At 42.8% G+C, this 22,918-nt stretch overlaps 4 non-coding genes across 4 annotated transcripts; all 4 read right to left on the reverse strand.

The window, feature by feature from the left end:
* Positions 1–1,834: 1,834 nt before the first annotated feature.
* trnav-cac (transfer RNA valine (anticodon CAC)) lies at positions 1,835–1,907 on the reverse strand. Its single transcript has one exon. It is a non-coding gene; the product is annotated as a tRNA-Val (tRNA).
* Positions 1,908–4,673: 2,766 nt separating this feature from the next.
* On the reverse strand, positions 4,674–4,746 carry trnav-cac (transfer RNA valine (anticodon CAC)). Its single transcript has one exon. It is a non-coding gene; the product is annotated as a tRNA-Val (tRNA).
* A 2,766-nt stretch (positions 4,747–7,512) lies between these two features.
* Positions 7,513–7,585, reverse strand: trnav-cac (transfer RNA valine (anticodon CAC)). The gene has a single exon. It is a non-coding gene; the product is annotated as a tRNA-Val (tRNA).
* Positions 7,586–10,346: 2,761 nt separating this feature from the next.
* On the reverse strand, positions 10,347–10,419 carry trnav-cac (transfer RNA valine (anticodon CAC)). Its single transcript has one exon. It is a non-coding gene; the product is annotated as a tRNA-Val (tRNA).
* Positions 10,420–22,918: the final 12,499 nt, after the last annotated feature.

The following is a 22,918-nucleotide window of genomic DNA, read 5'->3' on the forward strand; positions in this document are numbered from 1 at the left end:
GAGTAGGATACTAAGGGTGTGACTTTGGCTGGGTGGGTGGGTGGGTGGGGCATTTCTCGCTCTCAGAACCAAATGAAGTCAGAAATGACTTTGTCCATTAACTAAGCAATCAGCCTTGAGATCCCGGGAATTATCGTGTGAATAACTCCTGAATAAGGGCTGATTCACCGTAGGGATGGTTTGGCTGAGCAGCCGGCTCTTGGAAGAGTCTTGGTGGTTCCAAACTTCTTCCTTTTAAGAATGATGGAAGCCACTGTGTTCTTGGGTACCTTCAATGCTGCAGAAATGTATCGGTACCCTTCCCCACGTCTGTGCCTCGACACAATCCTCTCTCGGAGCTCTAGGGACAATTCCTTCCACCTCATGGCTTAGTTTATGCTCTGACATGCACTGTCAACTGTGGAACCTTATATAGACAGACAGGTGTGTGCCTTTTCAAATCATGACCAATCCATTGAATTTACCACAGGTGGACTCCAATCAAGTTGTAGAAACATCTCAAGGATGATCAATGGAAACAGGATGGACCTGAGCTCAATTTCCAGCCTCATAGCAAAGGGTCTGAAAACGTATGTAAATAAGGTATTTTTTAAATCTTTTTTTATGAATTAAAAATGATATGTTATCGCTTTGTCATTATGGGGTATTGTGTGTAGATAGATTTTATTTGACTTAATCCGTTTTCAGAATAAGGCTGTAACGTAACAAAATGTGGAAAAAAGTAAGGGGTCTGAATACTTTCCGAATGCACTGTAGCTATGCAGGCTAGCTACTTTTCCTTTGCTAGCCAGCCAACTAAATCTATCACACAATTACATCAAGCAGCTGAAATGACAGAAAACTGTCTGCACTTTTGTTTGTTTTACCTAGGATTATATTGCCATTTCTTTGGATATATCCATTATAATGACCCTGATAAATTAATTTGCCTGGCTCAGAGAAGCTGTCATTCTGGTCACATTCATACACATCGCACGGTGGATGTCATCAAAAAAACAGCAACATTGATCCACAGGTTGGAGAGGCAGACAGCAAGGTTTAGACAAACCTCAACTGTTTCAAACCATATGCTAGCCTAGGGGCATTGGGAAATATTGTCTAGACCAGTGATATTTAAAGTCGGGGTCGGGGGGACTGCAGTGGGGATATATATATTTATTATTTAGGAACAAAAAATTACGAGTACAGATTATTGTACGAGACAATATAGAAACGTTTTTGAGAAAGTTAATTAGAAAAAAAGTATTTGATTGGGTAATTGAAGGTTATTTGTTGATGTAAAAAAAAATGTAACATACCGATTTTAAAGTTGTATTTGGGGTGGGATCACAAGAAATGATTGCAAAAAAATGGGGACCCCAGAAATTCTGGAGGAAAAAATGGTGTCCCTGCTGAAAAGGTTTGAATACCATTGGTCTAGACACATTTTTCCAGGGGAGATGAAGTTTATAAATTGACTGGCTGGGCCGTGGGACAGTGGATGCGCATTTATAAATCTAATGGAACCGCTAACAGGCACTACCCGCAGAATGCTGGGATGGTGGTGCTTCAACTCCCTGCTATTAACCAATTAGCATCCAGGATCCAAACAACCTGTTTTATAACATTGCATTGCCTCTGGTTATTGAAAGACATGTCTAAGACTGGTCTATTCATGTATTCTGCAGGCCTATGTATTTGTTTCGTTTTTTTTTCAGTTATCACTATCTGCCTCTGGTTAATGAAAGACATGTCTAAGACTGGTCTATTCATGTATTCTGCAGGCCTATGTATTTGTTTCGTTTTTTTCAGTTATGACCCTGTTTCTGTCATCACTATCTGTTTTGTTAAAATTTGTTTCCGCCCGGTTTCGAACCGGGGACCTTTCGCGTGTGAGGCGAACGTGATAACCACTACACTACGGAAACTGCGAGAAAGAGAGTGGAAGTCATGGAAAATGTTAGGAATGCCCACAAGTCTACCGCCCATAATATCCCAAATAGAGTACCACAGTAGGAGTCATAATACCCATAAGAACTAGCGGTCGAACAGGGAAATGGTTCCAATCGTTTTTCCACCATTCATATTCCCCACAGGGGATTTTAAAAACTATTCAAAAAGGCCTGTGTTTCTTGTTGGCTTACCCTGGCATGGTAACCGTGTAATTCTCTCTAGGACAAGGTGACTTTTATAAAAAATGCTAATTAACTGCTAATGTGGCTATCATAAAGAACTACAAATGTATTATTTTAAGTGTTTCTAAAATCCCATATGGGAAAAATGAATGGTGGAAAAATGGTTGGAACCATTTCCCTGTTTGACCGCTAGGTTTTATGGGTATTATGACACCTCCACTGTGGGGCTTTCCCCAGTTTTATTTGACAATTTGTATCATGTTAAATATTAGCCACTATCGGGAGCCACTGTCAGTAACAGCCACATACATTTATTTTGGCATACTTTCATTCCGTTGACCTTTCTTTAATCTGTCACATCCTTGTGAATTGTTCCTGAGGGTTGCTAGCATTAGTGAATCATATTAAGCTAAAGTATTGCAATAATTTGGGACATGTAGCCTATTTGAATCATTATGGAACTCAGACCACACGTAGCAGGAATTTATTCAGAGCGCCCAAGCTAGCCACCCCAGCAGAGTGCGTTACGCGACTTAAAAGGGTAAGTCTGAATAGCAAATACTGAGTTGTGCGTAGGAAAAGCATGAATTCCTAAATTGGGATCGAGCCCTAAGTGAATAGGTTTACTGTCTAATTTGTTAAAATGTGTTTCCGCCCAGTCTCGAACCGGGGAGCCTTTTGCGTGTTAGGCGAACGTGATAACCACTACACTACGGAAACTGCGTGAGTAGGATACTAAGGGTGTGACTTTGGCTGGGTGGGTGGGTGGGTGGGGCATTTCTCGCTCTCAGAACCAAATGAAGTCAGAAATGACTTTGTCCATTAACTAAGCAATCAGCCTTGAGATCCCGGGAATTATCGTGTGAATAACTCCTGAATAAGGGCTGATTCACCGTAGGGATGGTTTGGCTGAGCAGCCGGCTCTTGGAAGAGTCTTGGTGGTTCCAAACTTCTTCCTTTTAAGAATGATGGAAGCCACTGTGTTCTTGGGTACCTTCAATGCTGCAGAAATGTATCGGTACCCTTCCCCACGTCTGTGCCTCGACACAATCCTCTCTCGGAGCTCTAGGGACAATTCCTTCCACCTCATGGCTTAGTTTATGCTCTGACATGCACTGTCAACTGTGGAACCTTATATAGACAGACAGGTGTGTGCCTTTTCAAATCATGACCAATCCATTGAATTTACCACAGGTGGACTCCAATCAAGTTGTAGAAACATCTCAAGGATGATCAATGGAAACAGGATGGACCTGAGCTCAATTTCCAGCCTCATAGCAAAGGGTCTGAAAACGTATGTAAATAAGGTATTTTTTAAATCTTTTTTTATGAATTAAAAATGATATGTTATCGCTTTGTCATTATGGGGTATTGTGTGTAGATAGATTTTATTTGACTTAATCCGTTTTCAGAATAAGGCTGTAACGTAACAAAATGTGGAAAAAAGTAAGGGGTCTGAATACTTTCCGAATGCACTGTAGCTATGCAGGCTAGCTACTTTTCCTTTGCTAGCCAGCCAACTAAATCTATCACACAATTACATCAAGCAGCTGAAATGACAGAAAACTGTCTGCACTTTTGTTTGTTTTACCTAGGATTATATTGCCATTTCTTTGGATATATCCATTATAATGACCCTGATAAATTAATTTGCCTGGCTCAGAGAAGCTGTCATTCTGGTCACATTCATACACATCGCACGGTGGATGTCATCAAAAAAACAGCAACATTGATCCACAGGTTGGAGAGGCAGACAGCAAGGTTTAGACAAACCTCAACTGTTTCAAACCATATGCTAGCCTAGGGGCATTGGGAAATATTGTCTAGACCAGTGATATTTAAAGTCGGGGTCGGGGGGACTGCAGTGGGGATATATATATTTATTATTTAGGAACAAAAAATTACGAGTACAGATTATTGTACGAGACAATATAGAAACGTTTTTGAGAAAGTTAATTAGAAAAAAAGTATTTGATTGGGTAATTGAAGGTTATTTGTTGATGTAAAAAAAAATGTAACATACCGATTTTAAAGTTGTATTTGGGGTGGGATCACAAGAAATGATTGCAAAAAAATGGGGACCCCAGAAATTCTGGAGGAAAAAATGGTGTCCCTGCTGAAAAGGTTTGAATACCATTGGTCTAGACACATTTTTCCAGGGGAGATGAAGTTTATAAATTGACTGGCTGGGCCGTGGGACAGTGGATGCGCATTTATAAATCTAATGGAACCGCTAACAGGCACTACCCGCAGAATGCTGGGATGGTGGTGCTTCAACTCCCTGCTATTAACCAATTAGCATCCAGGATCCAAACAACCTGTTTTATAACATTGCATTGCCTCTGGTTATTGAAAGACATGTCTAAGACTGGTCTATTCATGTATTCTGCAGGCCTATGTATTTGTTTCGTTTTTTTTTCAGTTATCACTATCTGCCTCTGGTTAATGAAAGACATGTCTAAGACTGGTCTATTCATGTATTCTGCAGGCCTATGTATTTGTTTCGTTTTTTTCAGTTATGACCCTGTTTCTGTCATCACTATCTGTTTTGTTAAAATTTGTTTCCGCCCGGTTTCGAACCGGGGACCTTTCGCGTGTGAGGCGAACGTGATAACCACTACACTACGGAAACTGCGAGAAAGAGAGTGGAAGTCATGGAAAATGTTAGGAATGCCCACAAGTCTACCGCCCATAATATCCCAAATAGAGTACCACAGTAGGAGTCATAATACCCATAAGAACTAGCGGTCGAACAGGGAAATGGTTCCAATCGTTTTTCCAACATTCATATTCCCCACAGGGGATTTTAAAAACTATTCAAAAAGGCCTGTGTTTCTTGTTGGCTTACCCTGGCATGGTAACCGTGTAATTCTCTCTAGGACAAGGTGACTTTTATAAAAAATGCTAATTAACTGCTAATGTGGCTATCATAAAGAACTACAAATGTATTATTTTAAGTGTTTCTAAAATCCCATATGGGAAAAATGAATGGTGGAAAAATGGTTGGAACCATTTCCCTGTTTGACCGCTAGGTTTTATGGGTATTATGACACCTCCACTGTGGGGCTTTCCCCAGTTTTATTTGACAATTTGTATCATGTTAAATATTAGCCACTATCGGGAGCCACTGTCAGTAACAGCCACATACATTTATTTTGGCATACTTTCATTCCGTTGACCTTTCTTTAATCTGTCACATCCTTGTGAATTGTTCCTGAGGGTTGCTAGCATTAGTGAATCATATTAAGCTAAAGTATTGCAATAATTTGGGACATGTAGCCTATTTGAATCATTATGGAACTCAGACCACACGTAGCAGGAATTTATTCAGAGCGCCCAAGCTAGCCACCCCAGCAGAGTGCGTTACGCGACTTAAAAGGGTAAGTCTGAATAGCAAATACTGAGTTGTGCGTAGGAAAAGCATGAATTCCTAAATTGGGATCGAGCCCTAAGTGAATAGGTTTACTGTCTAATTTGTTAAAATGTGTTTCCGCCCAGTCTCGAACCGGGGAGCCTTTTGCGTGTTAGGCGAACGTGATAACCACTACACTACGGAAACTGCGTGAGTAGGATACTAAGGGTGTGACTTTGGCTGGGTGGGTGGGTGGGTGGGGCATTTCTCGCTCTCAGAACCAAATGAAGTCAGAAATGACTTTGTCCATTAACTAAGCAATCAGCCTTGAGATCCCGGGAATTATCGTGTGAATAACTCCTGAATAAGGGCTGATTCACCGTAGGGATGGTTTGGCTGAGCAGCCGGCTCTTGGAAGAGTCTTGGTGGTTCCAAACTTCTTCCTTTTAAGAATGATGGAAGCCACTGTGTTCTTGGGTACCTTCAATGCTGCAGAAATGTATCGGTACCCTTCCCCACGTCTGTGCCTCGACACAATCCTCTCTCGGAGCTCTAGGGACAATTCCTTCCACCTCATGGCTTAGTTTATGCTCTGACATGCACTGTCAACTGTGGAACCTTATATAGACAGACAGGTGTGTGCCTTTTCAAATCATGACCAATCCATTGAATTTACCACAGGTGGACTCCAATCAAGTTGTAGAAACATCTCAAGGATGATCAATGGAAACAGGATGGACCTGAGCTCAATTTCCAGCCTCATAGCAAAGGGTCTGAAAACGTATGTAAATAAGGTATTTTTTAAATCTTTTTTTATGAATTAAAAATGATATGTTATCGCTTTGTCATTATGGGGTATTGTGTGTAGATAGATTTTATTTGACTTAATCCGTTTTCAGAATAAGGCTGTAACGTAACAAAATGTGGAAAAAAGTAAGGGGTCTGAATACTTTCCGAATGCACTGTAGCTATGCAGGCTAGCTACTTTTCCTTTGCTAGCCAGCCAACTAAATCTATCACACAATTACATCAAGCAGCTGAAATGACAGAAAACTGTCTGCACTTTTGTTTGTTTTACCTAGGATTATATTGCCATTTCTTTGGATATATCCATTATAATGACCCTGATAAATTAATTTGCCTGGCTCAGAGAAGCTGTCATTCTGGTCACATTCATACACATCGCACGGTGGATGTCATCAAAAAAACAGCAACATTGATCCACAGGTTGGAGAGGCAGACAGCAAGGTTTAGACAAACCTCAACTGTTTCAAACCATATGCTAGCCTAGGGGCATTGGGAAATATTGTCTAGACCAGTGATATTTAAAGTCGGGGTCGGGGGGACTGCAGTGGGGATATATATATTTATTATTTAGGAACAAAAAATTACGAGTACAGATTATTGTACGAGACAATATAGAAACGTTTTTGAGAAAGTTAATTAGAAAAAAAGTATTTGATTGGGTAATTGAAGGTTATTTGTTGATGTAAAAAAAAATGTAACATACCGATTTTAAAGTTGTATTTGGGGTGGGATCACAAGAAATGATTGCAAAAAAATGGGGACCCCAGAAATTCTGGAGGAAAAAATGGTGTCCCTGCTGAAAAGGTTTGAATACCATTGGTCTAGACACATTTTTCCAGGGGAGATGAAGTTTATAAATTGACTGGCTGGGCCGTGGGACAGTGGATGCGCATTTATAAATCTAATGGAACCGCTAACAGGCACTACCCGCAGAATGCTGGGATGGTGGTGCTTCAACTCCCTGCTATTAACCAATTAGCATCCAGGATCCAAACAACCTGTTTTATAACATTGCATTGCCTCTGGTTATTGAAAGACATGTCTAAGACTGGTCTATTCATGTATTCTGCAGGCCTATGTATTTGTTTCTTTTTTTTTTCAGTTATCACTATCTGCCTCTGGTTAATGAAAGACATGTCTAAGACTGGTCTATTCATGTATTCTGCAGGCCTATGTATTTGTTTCGTTTTTTTCAGTTATGACCCTGTTTCTGTCATCACTATCTGTTTTGTTAAAATTTGTTTCCGCCCGGTTTCGAACCGGGGACCTTTCGCGTGTGAGGCGAACGTGATAACCACTACACTACGGAAACTGCGAGAAAGAGAGTGGAAGTCATGGAAAATGTTAGGAATGCCCACAAGTCTACCGCCCATAATATCCCAAATAGAGTACCACAGTAGGAGTCATAATACCCATAAGAACTAGCGGTCGAACAGGGAAATGGTTCCAATCGTTTTTCCAACATTCATATTCCCCACAGGGGATTTTAAAAACTATTCAAAAAGGCCTGTGTTTCTTGTTGGCTTACCCTGGCATGGTAACCGTGTAATTCTCTCTAGGACAAGGTGACTTTTATAAAAAATGCTAATTAACTGCTAATGTGGCTATCATAAAGAACTACAAATGTATTATTTTAAGTGTTTCTAAAATCCCATATGGGAAAAATGAATGGTGGAAAAATGGTTGGAACCATTTCCCTGTTTGACCGCTAGGTTTTATGGGTATTATGACACCTCCACTGTGGGGCTTTCCCCAGTTTTATTTGACAATTTGTATCATGTTAAATATTAGCCACTATCGGGAGCCACTGTCAGTAACAGCCACATACATTTATTTTGGCATACTTTCATTCCGTTGACCTTTCTTTAATCTGTCACATCCTTGTGAATTGTTCCTGAGGGTTGCTAGCATTAGTGAATCATATTAAGCTAAAGTATTGCAATAATTTGGGACATGTAGCCTATTTGAATCATTATGGAACTCAGACCACACGTAGCAGGAATTTATTCAGAGCGCCCAAGCTAGCCACCCCAGCAGAGTGCGTTACGCGACTTAAAAGGGTAAGTCTGAATAGCAAATACTGAGTTGTGCGTAGGAAAAGCATGAATTCCTAAATTGGGATCGAGCCCTAAGTGAATAGGTTTACTGTCTAATTTGTTAAAATGTGTTTCCGCCCAGTCTCGAACCGGGGAGCCTTTTGCGTGTTAGGCGAACGTGATAACCACTACACTACGGAAACTGCATGAGTAGGATACTAAGGGTGTGACTTTGGCTGGGTGGGTGGGTGGGGCATTTCTCGCTCTCAGAACCAAATGAAGTCAGAAATGACTTTGTCCATTAACTAAGCAATCAGCCTTGAGATCCCGGGAATTATCGTGTGAATAACTCCTGAATAAGGGCTGATTCACCGTAGGGATGGTTTGGCTGAGCAGCCGGCTCTTGGAAGAGTCTTGGTGGTTCCAAACTTCTTCCTTTTAAGAATGATGGAAGCCACTGTGTTCTTGGGTACCTTCAATGCTGCAGAAATGTATCGGTACCCTTCCCCACGTCTGTGCCTCGACACAATCCTCTCTCGGAGCTCTAGGGACAATTCCTTCCACCTCATGGCTTAGTTTATGCTCTGACATGCACTGTCAACTGTGGAACCTTATATAGACAGACAGGTGTGTGCCTTTTCAAATCATGACCAATCCATTGAATTTACCACAGGTGGACTCCAATCAAGTTGTAGAAACATCTCAAGGATGATCAATGGAAACAGGATGGACCTGAGCTCAATTTCCAGCCTCATAGCAAAGGGTCTGAAAACGTATGTAAATAAGGTATTTTTTAAATCTTTTTTTATGAATTAAAAATGATATGTTATCGCTTTGTCATTATGGGGTATTGTGTGTAGATAGATTTTATTTGACTTAATCCGTTTTCAGAATAAGGCTGTAACGTAACAAAATGTGGAAAAAAGTAAGGGGTCTGAATACTTTCCGAATGCACTGTAGCTATGCAGGCTAGCTACTTTTCCTTTGCTAGCCAGCCAACTAAATCTATCACACAATTACATCAAGCAGCTGAAATGACAGAAAACTGTCTGCACTTTTGTTTGTTTTACCTAGGATTATATTGCCATTTCTTTGGATATATCCATTATAATGACCCTGATAAATTAATTTGCCTGGCTCAGAGAAGCTGTCATTCTGGTCACATTCATACACATCGCACGGTGGATGTCATCAAAAAAACAGCAACATTGATCCACAGGTTGGAGAGGCAGACAGCAAGGTTTAGACAAACCTCAACTGTTTCAAACCATATGCTAGCCTAGGGGCATTGGGAAATATTGTCTAGACCAGTGATATTTAAAGTCGGGGTCGGGGGGACTGCAGTGGGGATATATATATTTATTATTTAGGAACCAAAAATTACGAGTACAGATTATTGTACGAGACAATATAGAAACGTTTTTGAGAAAGTTAATTAGAAAAAAAGTATTTGATTGGGTAATTGAAGGTTATTTGTTGATGTAAAAAAAAATGTAACATACCGATTTTAAAGTTGTATTTGGGGTGGGATCACAAGAAATGATTGCAAAAAAATGGGGACCCCAGAAATTCTGGAGGAAAAAATGGTGTCCCTGCTGAAAAGGTTTGAATACCATTGGTCTAGACACATTTTTCCAGGGGAGATGAAGTTTATAAATTGACTGGCTGGGCCGTGGGACAGTGGATGCGCATTTATAAATCTAATGGAACCGCTAACAGGCACTACCCGCAGAATGCTGGGATGGTGGTGCTTCAACTCCCTGCTATTAACCAATTAGCATCCAGGATCCAAACAACCTGTTTTATAACATTGCATTGCCTCTGGTTATTGAAAGACATGTCTAAGACTGGTCTATTCATGTATTCTGCAGGCCTATGTATTTGTTTCGTTTTTTTTCAGTTATCACTATCTGCCTCTGGTTAATGAAAGACATGTCTAAGACTGGTCTATTCATGTATTCTGCAGGCCTATGTATTTGTTTCGTTTTTTTCAGTTATGACCCTGTTTCTGTCATCACTATCTGTTTTGTTAAAATTTGTTTCCGCCCGGTTTCGAACCGGGGACCTTTCGCATGTGAGGCGAACGTGATAACCACTACACTACGGAAACTGCAAGAAAAAGAGTGGAAGTCATGGAAAATTGGAAGAAACATTTTTTGGAAGAAGCTAGCTAGCTAACGAAGAACAACAAAGAATATCTACTTAACAGAAGAAAAGAAAGAGAAAATCAGGACAGAAGAAAAAGGATATCAAAGTGAAACAGTTCTCTAAAGACACAAGAGACAATAATACAAGAAACAACACTTCTGTAGCTTGTCAACTATGTGTCTGTCTATCCCTGTTCTCTCCTCTCTGCACAGGCCATACAAACGCTTCACACCGCGTGGCCGCTGCCACTCTAACCTGGTGGTCCCAGCGCGCACGACCCACGTGGAGTTCCAGGTCTCCGGCAGCCTCTGGAACTGCCGGTCTGCAGCCAACAAGGCTGAGTTCATCTCAGCCTATGCTACCCTCCAGTCCCTAGACTTCCTGGCGCTGACGGAAACATGGATTACCACAGATAACACTGCTACTCCTACTGCTCTCTCTTCGTCTGCCCACGTGTTCTCGCATACCCCTAGAGCATCGAGCCAGCGGGGTGGTGGCACTGGAATCCTCATCTCTCCCAAGTGGACATTCTCTCTTTCTCCCCTGACCCATCTCTCTATCTCCTCATTTGAATTCCATGCTGTCACAGTTACCAGCCCTTTCAAGCTTAACATCCTTATCATTTATCGCCCTCCAGGTTCCCTTGGAGAGTTCATCAATGAGCTTGACGCCTTGATAAGTTCCTTTCCTGAGGATGGCTCAGCTCTCACAGTTCTGGGTGACTTTAACCTCCCCACGTCTACCTTTGACTCATTCCTCTCTGCCTCCTTCTTTCCACTCCTCTCCTCTTTTGACCTCACCCTCTCACCTTCCCCCCCTACTCACAAGGCAGGCAATACGCTTGACCTCATCTTTACTAGATGCTGTTCTTCCACTAATCTCATTGCAACTCCCCTCCAAATCTCCGACCACTACCTTGTATCCTTTTCCCTCTTGCTCTCATCCAACACTTCTCACTCTGCCCCTACTCGGATGGTATTGCGCCGTCCCAACCTTCGCTCTCTCTCTCCCGCTACTCTCTCCTCTTCCATCCTATCATCTCTTCCCTCTGCTCAAACCTTCTCCAACCTATCTCCTGATTCTGCCTCCTCAACCCTCCTCTCCTCCCTTTCTGCATCCTTTGATTTTCTCTGTCCCCTATCCTCCAGGCCGGCTCGGTCCTCCCCTCCTGCTCCGTGGCTCGACGACTCACTACGAGCTCACAGAACAGGGCTCCGGGCAGCCGAGCGGAAATGGAGGAAAACTCGCCTCCCTGCGGACCTGGCATTCTTTCACTCCCTCCTCTCTACATTCTCCTCTTCTGTCTCTGCTGCTATAGCCACTTTCTACCACTCTAAATTCCAAGCATCTGCCTCTAACCCTAGGAAGCTCTTTGCTACCTTCTCCTCCCTCCTAAATCCTCCTCCCCCTCCCCCCCCCCTCCTCCCTCTCTGCGGATGACTTCGTCAACCATTTTGAAAAGAAGGTTGACGATATCCGATCCTCGTTTGCTAAGTCAAACGACACCGCTGGTCCTGCTCACACTGCCCTACGCTGTGCTTTGACCTCTTTCTCCCCTCTCTCTCCAGATGAAATCTCGCGTCTTGTGACGGCCGGCCGCCCAACAACCTGCCCACTTGACCCTATCCCCTCCTCTCTTCTCCAGACCATTTCCGGAGACCTTCTCCCCTTCCTCACCTCGCTCATCAACTCATCCTTGACCGCTGGCTATGTCCCTTCCGTCTTCAAGAGAGCGAGAGTTGCACCCCTTCTGAAAAAACCTACACTCGATCCCTCCGATGTCAACAACTACAGACCAGTATCCCTTCTTTCTTTTCTCTCCAAAACTCTTGAACGTGCCGTCCTTGGCCAGCTCTCCTGCTATCTCTCTCAGAATGACCTTCTTGATCCTAATTAGTCAGGTTTCAAGACTGGGCATTCAACTGAGACTGCTCTTCTCTGTGTCACGGAGGCTCTCCGCACTGCTAAAGCTAACTCTCTCTCCTCTGCTCTCATCGTTCTAGACCTATCTGCTGCCTTTGATACTGTGAACCATCAGATCCTCCTCTCCACCCTCTCCGAGTTGGGCATCTCCGGCGCGGCCCACGCTTGGATTGCGTCCTACCTGACAGGTCGCTCCTACCAGGTGGCGTGGCGAGAATCTGTCTCCGCACCATGCGCTCTCACCACTGGTGTCCCCCAGGGCTCTGTTCTAGGCCCTCTCCTATTCTCGCTATACACCAAGTCACTTGGCTCTGTCATATCCTCACATGGTCTCTCCTATCATTGCTATGCAAACAACACACAATTAATCTTCTCCTTTCCCCCTTCTGATAACCAGGCGGCGAATCGCATCTCTGCATGTCTGTCAGACATATCAGTGTGGATGACGGATCACCAGCTCAAGCTGAACCTCGGCAAGACGGAGCTGGCTCTTCCTCCCGGGGAAGGACTGCCCGTTCCATGATCTCGCCATCACGGTTGACAACTCCCTTGTGTCCTCCTCCCAAAGTGCTAAGAACCTTGGCGTGATCCTGGACAACACCCTGTCGTTCTCCACTAACATCAAGGCGGTGACCCGATCCTGTAGGTTCATGCTCTACAACATTCGCAGAGTACGACCCTGCCTCACACAGGAAGCATCGCAGGTCCTAATCCAGGCACTTGTCATCTCCCGTCTGGATTACTGCAACTCGCTGTTGGCTGGGCTCCCTGCCTGTGCCATTAAACCCCTACAACTCATCCAGAACGCCGCAGCCCGTCTGGTGTTCAACCTTCCCAATTTCTCTCACGTCACCCCGCTCCTCCGCTCTCTCCACTGGCTTCCAGTTGAAGCTCGCATCCGCTACAAGACCATGGTGATTGCCTACGGAGCTGTGAAGGGAACGGCACCTCCATACCTTCAGGCTCTGATCAGGCCCTACACCCAAACAAGGGCACTGCGTTCATCCACCTCTGGCCTGCTGGCCCCCCTACCTCTGAGGAAGCACAGTTCCCGCTCAGCCCAGTCAAAACTGTTCGCTGCTCAGGCACCCCAATGGTGGAACAAGCTCCCTCACGACGCCAGGACAGCGGAGTCAATCACCACCTTCCGGAGACACCTGAAACCCCACCTCTTTAAGGAATACCTAGGATAGGATAAAGTAATCCTTCTAACCCCCCCCCTTAAAAGATTTAGATGCACTATTGTAAAGTGGTTGTTCCACTGGATATCATAAGGTGAATGCACCAATTTGTAAGTCGCTCTGGATAAGAGCGTCTGCTAAATGACTTAAATGTAATGTAATGTAATGTAAATGAAAATGTTAGGAATGCCCACAAGTCTACCGCCCATAATATCCCAAATAGAGTACCACAGTAGGAGTCATAATACCCATAAGAACTAGCAGTCGAACAGGGAAATGGTTCCAATCGTTTTTCCACCGTTCATATTCCCCACAGGGGATTTTAAAAACAATTAAAAAAGGCCTGTGTTTCTTGTTGGCTTACCCTGGCATGGTAACCGTGTAATTCTCTCTAGGACAAGGTGACTTTTATAAAAAATATTCGCCTGTATTTACCCCCCCCAAAATGGAATGCTAATTAACTGCTAATGTGGCTATCATAAAGAACTACAAATGTATTATTTTAAGTGTTTCTAAAATCCCATATGGGAAAAATGAATGGTGGAAAAATGGTTGGAACCATTTCCCTGTTTGACCGCTAGGTTTTATGGGTATTATGACACCTCCACTGTGGATCTTTCCCTAGTTTTATTTGACAATTTGTATCATGTTAAATATTAGCCACTATCGGGAGCCACTGTCAGTAACAGCCACATACATTTTTTTTGGCATACTTTCATTCCGTTGACCTTTCTTTAATCTGTCACATCCTTGTGAATTGTTCCTGAGGGTTGCTAGCATTAGTGAATCATATTAAGCTAAAGTATTGCAATAATTTGGGACATGTAGCCTATTTGAATCATTATGGAACTCAGACCACACGTAGCAGGAATTTATTCAGAGCGCCCAAGCGAGCCACCCCAGCAGAGTGCGTTACGCGACTTAAAAGGGTAAGTCTGAATAGCAAATACTGAGTTGTGCGTAGGAAAAGCATGAATTCCTAAATTGGGATCGAGCCCTAAGTGAATAGGCTTACTGTCTAATTTGTTAAAATGTGTTTCCGCCCGGTCTCGAATGGGGGACCTTTCACGTGTTAGGCGAACGTGATAACCACTACACTACGGAAACTGCATGAGTAGGATACTAAGGGTGTGACTTTGGCTGGGTGGGTGGGTGGGTGGGGTATTTATCGCTCTCAGAACCAAATGAAGTCAGAAATGACTTAGTCCATTAACTAAGCAATAAGGCTTGAGATCCCGGGAATTATCGTGTGAATAACTCCTGAATAAGGGCTGATTCACCGTAGGGATGGTTTGGCTGAGCAGCCGACTCTTGGAAGAGTCTTGGTGGTTCCAAACTTTTTCCTTTTAAGAATGATGGAAGCCACTGTGTTCTTGGCTACCTTCAATGCTGCAGAAATGTATCGGTACCCTTCCCCACGTCTGTGCCTCGACACAATCCTCTCTCGGAGCTCTAGGGACAATTCCTTCCACCTCATGGCTTAGTTTATGCTCTGACATGCACTGTCAACTGTGGAACCTTATATAGACAGACAGGTGTGTGCCTTTTCAAATCATGACCAATCCATTGAATTTACCACAGGTGGTCTCCAATCAAGTTATAGAAACATCTCAAGGATGATCAATGGAAACAGGATGGACCTGAGCTCAATTTCCAGCCTCATAGCAAAGGGTCTGAAAACGTATGTAAATAAGGTATTTTTTAAATCTTTTTTTTATGAATTAAAAATGATATGTTATCGCTTTGTCATTATGGGGTATTGTGTGTAGATAGATTTTATTTGACTTAATCCGTTTTCAGAATAAGGCTGTAACGTAACAAAATGTGGAAAAAAGTAAGGGGTCTGAATACTTTCCGAATGCACTGTAGCTATGCAGGCTAGCTACTTTTCCTTTGCTAGCCAGCCAACTAAATCTATCACACAATCACATCAAGCAGCTGAAATGACAGAAAACTGTCTGCACTTTTGTTTGTTTTACCTAGGATTATATTGCCATTTCTTTGGATATATCCATTATAATGACCCTGATAAATGAATTTGCCTGGCTCAGAGAAGCTGTCATTCTGGTCACATTCATACACATCGCACGGTGGAGGTCATCAAAAAAACGGCAACATTGATCCACAGGTTGGAGAGGCAGACAGCAAGGTTTAGACAAACCTCAACTGTTTCAAACCATATGCTAGCCTAGGGGCATTGGGAAATATTGTCTAGACCAGTGATATTTAAAGTCGGGGTCGGGGGGACTGCAGTGGGGATATATATATTCATTATTTAGGAACAAAAAATTATGAGTACAGATTATTGTACGAGACAATATAGAAACGTTTTTGAGAAAGTTAATTAGAAAAAAAGTATTTGATTGGGTAATTGAAGGTTATTTGTTGATGTATAAAAAAATGTAACGTACCGATTTTAAAGTTGTATTTGGGGTGTGATCACAAGAAATTATTGCAAAAAAATGGGGACCCCAGAAATTCTGGAGGAAAAAATGGTGTCCCTGCTGAAAAGGTTTGAATACCATTGGTCTAGACACATTTTTCCAGGGGAGATGAAGTTTATAAATTGACTGGCTGGGCCGTGGGACAGTGGATGCGCATTTATAAATCTAATGGAACCGCTAACAGGCACTACCCGCAGAATGCTGGGATGGTGGTGCTTCAACTCCCTGCTATTAACCAATTAGCATCCAGGATCCAAACAACCTGTTTTATAACATTGCATTGCCTCTGGTTATTGAAAGACATGTCTAAGACTGGTCTATTCATGTATTCTGTAGGCCTATGTATTTGTTTCGTTTTTTTTCAGTTATCACTATCTGCCTCTGGTTAATGAAAGACATGTCTAAGACTGCCTCTAAGACTGGTCTATTCATGTATTCTGTAGGCCTATGTATTTGTTTCGTTTTTTTTCAGTTATCACTATCTGCCTCTGGTTAATGAAAGACATGTCTAAGACTGGTCTATTCATGTATTCTGCAGGCCTATGTATTTGTTTCGTTTTTTTCAGTTATGACCCTGTTTCTGTCATCACTATCTGTTTTGTTAAAAAAACAATTCCGCCCGGTTTCGAACCGGGGACCTTTCGCGTGTGAGGCGGACGTGATAACCACTACACTACGGAAACTACAAAAAAAAGAGTGGAAGTCATGGAAAATGTTAGGAATGCCCACAAGTCTACCGCCCATAATATCCCAAATAGAGTACCACAGTAGGAGTCATAATACCCATAAGAACTAGCGGTCGAACAGGGAAATGGCTCCAATCGTTTTTTCACCATTCATTTTCCCCACAGGGGATTTTAAAAACTATTAAAAAAGGCCTGTGTTTCTTGTTGGCTTACCCTGGCATGGTAACCGTGTAATTCTCTCTAGGACAAGGTGACTTTTATAAAAATTATTCGCCTGTATTTACCCCTGCAAAATTAAATGCTAATTAACTGCTAATGTGGCTATCATAAAGAACTACAAATGTATTATTTTAATTGTTTCTAAAATCCCCTATGGGAAAAATGAATGGTGGAAAAATGGTTGGAACCATTTCCGTTTGACCGCTTTGATTATATTGCCAGTTGTTTTTAATAGGTGTGCCTGTGGTATTAGTAAACCCTCTTGCTCTCCAAATCCCACACCATGACAAACAAACTCTGAGTAGAGAATAAGGCACTTCCCTTCCCCCAATTCACAAGCTGTTTTCAGAGCTAATTATAATGCTTGTTGTGCTAATAAATGTTCTGGTAGGGCTGTACAATTTTTATTTCTCCTGCAGTACCTACCACAGCAAAACCAACATTCATCCCTGTGCTTTGATCTATATAAGCAGAACCATCAACGAACAGCACCATGTCAGAGTCAAGCAGAGGTTCATCAAACAAGTCTTTCTCCAGTACACATTCCTGGGCTGTCTCAATAGCCCTGTTACTGTTACTGATGATTTGCTCAAGGAAGCCTGAACAACTTGTCCAGGTTTGCCTAAACAGGAACAGTGAGCTCCAGTGTCTATTAGAAATGGTAGGCAATGTCCAATAACATTAAGAGTAACCATTGGCTCTTCTCTTCCATCATTGAATTCGTACTGGGGACACTGGAGCAGGGGAGTCGGGCACCTTCATTGTTGATTCTGAAGGAAATAAGAACTGTTGGTGTTCTGATTTCCTATTGGCCATGACTTGTCCACCTGGTCCATAGGGCATTTTACCTAATTTCTACTTGTATGTCATGTGCAATCAGAGGAAAAAAACTCTAGACCACCTTTACTCCATACACAGAGACGCATGCAAAGCTCTCCCTTGTCCTCCATTTGGCAAATCTGACCATAATGCTATCCTCTTGATTCCTGCTTACAAGCAAAAACTAAAGTAGGAAGTACCAACGACTCGCTCAATATGAAAGTCGTCAGATGACAAGACTGTTTTGCTAGCATAGTCTGTTTTGTTAGCACGGACTGGAATATGTTACGGGATTCATCCAATGGCATTGAGGAGTACACCGCCTCAGTCACCGGCTTCATCAATAAGTGCATCGACGACGTCGTCCCCACATTTCCCAACCAGAAGCCATGGACTACAGGCAACATCCGCATCGAACTAAAGGCTAGAGCTGCCGCTTTCAAGGAGCGGGACACTAATCCGGACGCTTAAAAAATATCCCACTATATCCTCCGACGAACCATCAAACAGGCAAAGCGTCAATACAGGACTAAAATTGAATCCTTCTACACCGCCTCTGACGCTCGTCGAGTGTGGCAGGGCTTTAAAAAATATTACGGACTACAAAGGAAAACCCTACCAGACGAGCTAAATGGCTTTTATGCTCGCTTTGAGGCAAGCAACACTGAAGCATGCATGAGCGCACCATCTGTTCTGGACGACTGTGTGATCACGCTCTCCGTAGCCGATGTGAGCAAGACCTTTAAACAGGTCAACATCCCCAAAGCCGCGGGACCAGACGGATTACCAGGATGTGTACTCAGAGCATGCACGGATCAACTGGCAAGGGTCTTCACTGACATTTTCAATCTCTCCCTGACCGAGACTGTAATACCTACATGTTTCAAACAGACCACCTTAGTCCCTGTACCTGCCTAAATAATTAGCCGTACTCACGTTGGTAGCCATGAAGTGCTTTGAAAGGCTGGTCATGGATCACATCAACACCATCATGCCAGAAACCCTAGACCCACTCCAATTCGCATACTGCCCCAACAGATCCACAGATGATGCAATCTTAATCGCACTCCATACTGCCCTTTCCCACCTGGACAAAAGGAACACCTATGTGAGAATGCTGTTCATTGACTACAGCTCAGCGTTCAACACCATAGTGCCCACTAAGCTAAGGACCCTAAACACCTCCCTCTGCAAATGGATCCTGGACTTCCTGATGGGCCGCCCCCAGTAGGTACGGGTAGGCAACACCACATCTGCCACACTGATCCTCAACACTGGGGCCCCTCAGGGGTGCGTGCTCAGTCCCCTCCTGTACTCCCTGTTCACCCACGACTGCCTAGCCAAGCACGACTCCAACACCATCATTAAGTTTGCTGATGACACAACAGCTTTAGGCCTGATCACCGACAACAATGAGACAGCCTATTGAGAGGAGGTCAGAGACCTGGCAGTGTAATGCCAGGACAACAACCTCTCCCTCAATGTGAGCAAGACAAAGGCGCTGATCGTGGACTCTAAGAAAAGGAACGTCAAACAGGCCCCCATTTACATGGACGGGGCTGAAGTGGAGCGGGTTGGGATTGTCCACATCACCAACAAACTATCACATTTATTGTAAATTAAATACAGAAATATCTAATTTACATAAATGTTCACACCCCTGAGTCAATACATCTTAGAATCACCTTTGGCAGCGATTACAGCTGTGAGTCTTTCTAAGTAAGTCTCTAAGAGCTTTGCACACCTGAATTGTACAATATTTGCACATTATTCTTTAAAGAATTCTTCAAGCTCTGTCCAGTTGGTTGTTGATCATTGCTAGACAGCCATTTTCAAGTCTTGCCATATATTTTCAAGACGATTTAAGTCAAAACTGTAACTAGGCCACTCAGGAACATTCAACGTTGTCTTGGCAAGCAACTCCAGTGTATATTTGGCATTGGGTTTTAGGTTATTGTCCTGCTGAAAGGGGAATGTGTCTCCCAGTGTCTGTTGGAAAGCAGACTGAACCAGGCTTCTTCTACGATTTTGCGAGTGCTTAGCGCTCTTCCGTACTGCTTCTTGACACAATGCCCACTTAACCCGGAAGCCAGCCGCAGCAATGTGTCAGAGTTAACACCATACACCCGGCCCGCCACAGGAGTCGCTAGTGGGCAATGGGAGAAGGACATCCCTGCCGGCCAAACCCTTCCCTAACCTATGATAAACTGCATCTGATAAACTGCATCTGACGGCTTTAATGAAGTGGCAGCTGCATTCATATGTCGCCATAGTCTAGGACCGATAGGAACGTCAACTGAATAATCTGCTTTCTACTATTTCCTTACTAATTAGTGACCTTAATTCATCAATCAAGTACAAGGGAGGAGTGAAAACCCGCTGACACTCGGCCCTCCGTGGAATTATTTTGACATGCTCTATATCTTCAGTCAGAAGCCACTTGGAGCACTTTGAGAATTCATGTGACTAAACTGAATAAAAATAATTAGAAACTACACTATGAAACAAAGATAAATTACAAAGAAAGACAGTAAAAAGCTTTGGAGCACCATAAATGACATTTTGGGAAAAAAGGCAAACTCCGCTCCATCATTCAATGAATCAGATGGCTCATTCATCACAAAACCCATTGATATTGCCATCTACTTTATTTATTTTTTCATTGGCAAGATTAGAGAATTTAGGAATGACATGCCAGCAACAAACGCTGACACTACACATTCAAGTATATCTGACCAAATTATGAAATACAGGTGTTGTAATTTTGAATTCCGTAGAGTGTGGAAGAGGTGAAAAAATTGTCTTTCAACAATGACCAGCAACTGGGGTCTGACAACTTGGATGGAAAATTACTGAGGATAATAACGGACAATATTGCCACTCCTATTTGCCATAGCTTCAATATAAGCCTAATAGAAAGTGTGGGCCCTTAGGCCTGGAGGGAAGAAAAAGTCATTCCCCTAAAAAGCCCCTTTTTACTGGCTCAAATAGCCAACAAATTAGCTTGTTACCAAACCTAAGAAAACTTTTAGAAAACAATTGTGTTTGACCAGATACAATGCTATTTTACAGTAAACAAATTGACAACAGACTTATAGGGAAGGACATTCAACAAGCACAGCACTTACACAAATAAATAAATGATTGGCTGAGAGAAATTGATGATAAAAAGATTGCGGGGGCTGTTTTGTTAAGGCTTCAGTGCGGCTTTTGACATTATCGATCATAGTCTGCTGCTAGAAAAACATATGTGTTATGGTGTGGTACGTAGCCTAGTGGTTAGAGTGATGGGCCAGTAACCAAAAGGTTGCAAGGTCAAATTCGCCGAGCTGACGAGGTAAAAATCTGTAATTCTGCCCCTAAACAAGGCAGTTAACCCACTGTTTGTAGGCTGTCATTGTAAATAAGAATGTGTTCAAAACCATCTTGCCTAGTTAAATAAAAAATATTGTGGATAAAGAGTTCTGTTTAACAGAGGGTGTTCTTTAATGGAAGCCTATTCAACATAATCCAGGTAGAATGAGGAATACCCCCAGGGCAGCTGTCTAGGCCCCTTAATTTCTGAAATCTTTACTAACAACATGCCATGAGCTTTGAGTAAAGCCAGTGTGTCTATGTATGCGGATGACTCAACACAATACAAATCAGCTACTACAGCAACTGAAATACTTAACAAAGAGCTGCAGTTAGTTTCAGAAGGGGTGGCAAGGAATAAGTTAGCACTAAATATTTCAAAAACTAAAAGCATTGTATTTGGAATAAATCATCCACTAAACCTCAACTAAATATTGTAATGAATAATGTGGAAATTGAGCAAGTTGAGGTGACTAAAGTGCTTGGAGCAACCCTGGATTGTAAACTGTCATGGTCAAAACTAAGTAGCTAATATGGAAGTCTGTCCATAAAGTGCAACCTTGCCTTCTTAGCAGCACTATTAACAAGGCAGGTCCTACAGGCCCTAGTTTTGTCACACCTGGACTACTGTGGAGTCGTGTGGTCAGGTACCACAAAGAGGAACTTAGGAAAATTGCAATTGGCTCAGGACAGGGCAGCACGGCTGGCCCTTAGATGTACACAGAGTGCTAACATTAATAATAATATCTCTTCTGGATCAAAGTGGAGGAGAGATTGACTTCATCACTACTTGTATTTGTGAAAGGTATTGACATGTTTAATGCACAGAGCTGTCTGTTTGAACTACTTGCACACAGCTCGGACACCCACGCATACCCCACAAAACATCCCAACCGAGGTCTCTTCACAGTCCAAGTCCAGTACAGACTATGGGAGGAGCACAGTACTACATAGAGCCATGACTACACGGAACTCTTTTCCACATTAAGTAACTCATGCAAGCAGTAAAATTAGATTTAAAAAACAGCAGACTGAAGAAACACAAACATGGGGAAAGACATGTGCATACAAACACACAACATACAAGTATATATGGATTTTGTTTTGTAGATATGTGGTGGTAGAGTAGGGGCCCGAGGGCACACTTAATGAGTTGTGAAATCTGTTGTGAATGTATTGTAATGTTTTTAAAATTGTATAACTGCCTTCATTTTGCTGGACCGCAGGAAGAGAGTAGCTGCTGCCTTGGCAGCCGCTAATGGGGATCTATAATAAAAACAAATAGAAAATACACTGCTCAAAAAAATTAAGGGAACACTAAAATAACACATCCTAGATCTGAATGAAAGAAATAATCTTATTAAATACTTTTTTCTTTACATAGTTGAATGTGCTGACAACAAAATCACACAAAAATAATCAATGGAAATCCAATTTATCAACCCATGGAGGTCTGGATTTGGAGTCACACTCAAAATTAAAGTGGAAAACCACACTACACGCTGATCCAACTTTGATGTAATGTCCTTAAAACAAGTCAAAATGAGGCTCAGTAGTGTGTGTGGCCTCCACGTGCCTGTATGACCTCCCTACAACGCCTGGGCATGCTCCTGATGAGGTGGCGGATGGTCTCCTGAGGGATCTCCTCCCAGACCTGGACTAAAGCATCCGCCAACTCCTGGACAGTCTGGAGCAACGTGGCGTTGGTGGATGGAGCGAGACATGATGTCCCAGATGTGCTCAATTGGATTCAGGTCTGGGGAACGGGCGGGCCAGTCCATAGCATCAATGCCTTCCTCTTGCAGGAACTGCTGACACACTCCAGCCACATGAGG

Source organism: Salmo salar, chromosome 14 (assembly GCF_965601325.2).
Source record: "Salmo salar chromosome 14, fSalSal1, whole genome shotgun sequence".
In the NCBI taxonomy this organism is placed as follows: Eukaryota; Metazoa; Chordata; class Actinopteri; order Salmoniformes; family Salmonidae; genus Salmo; species Salmo salar.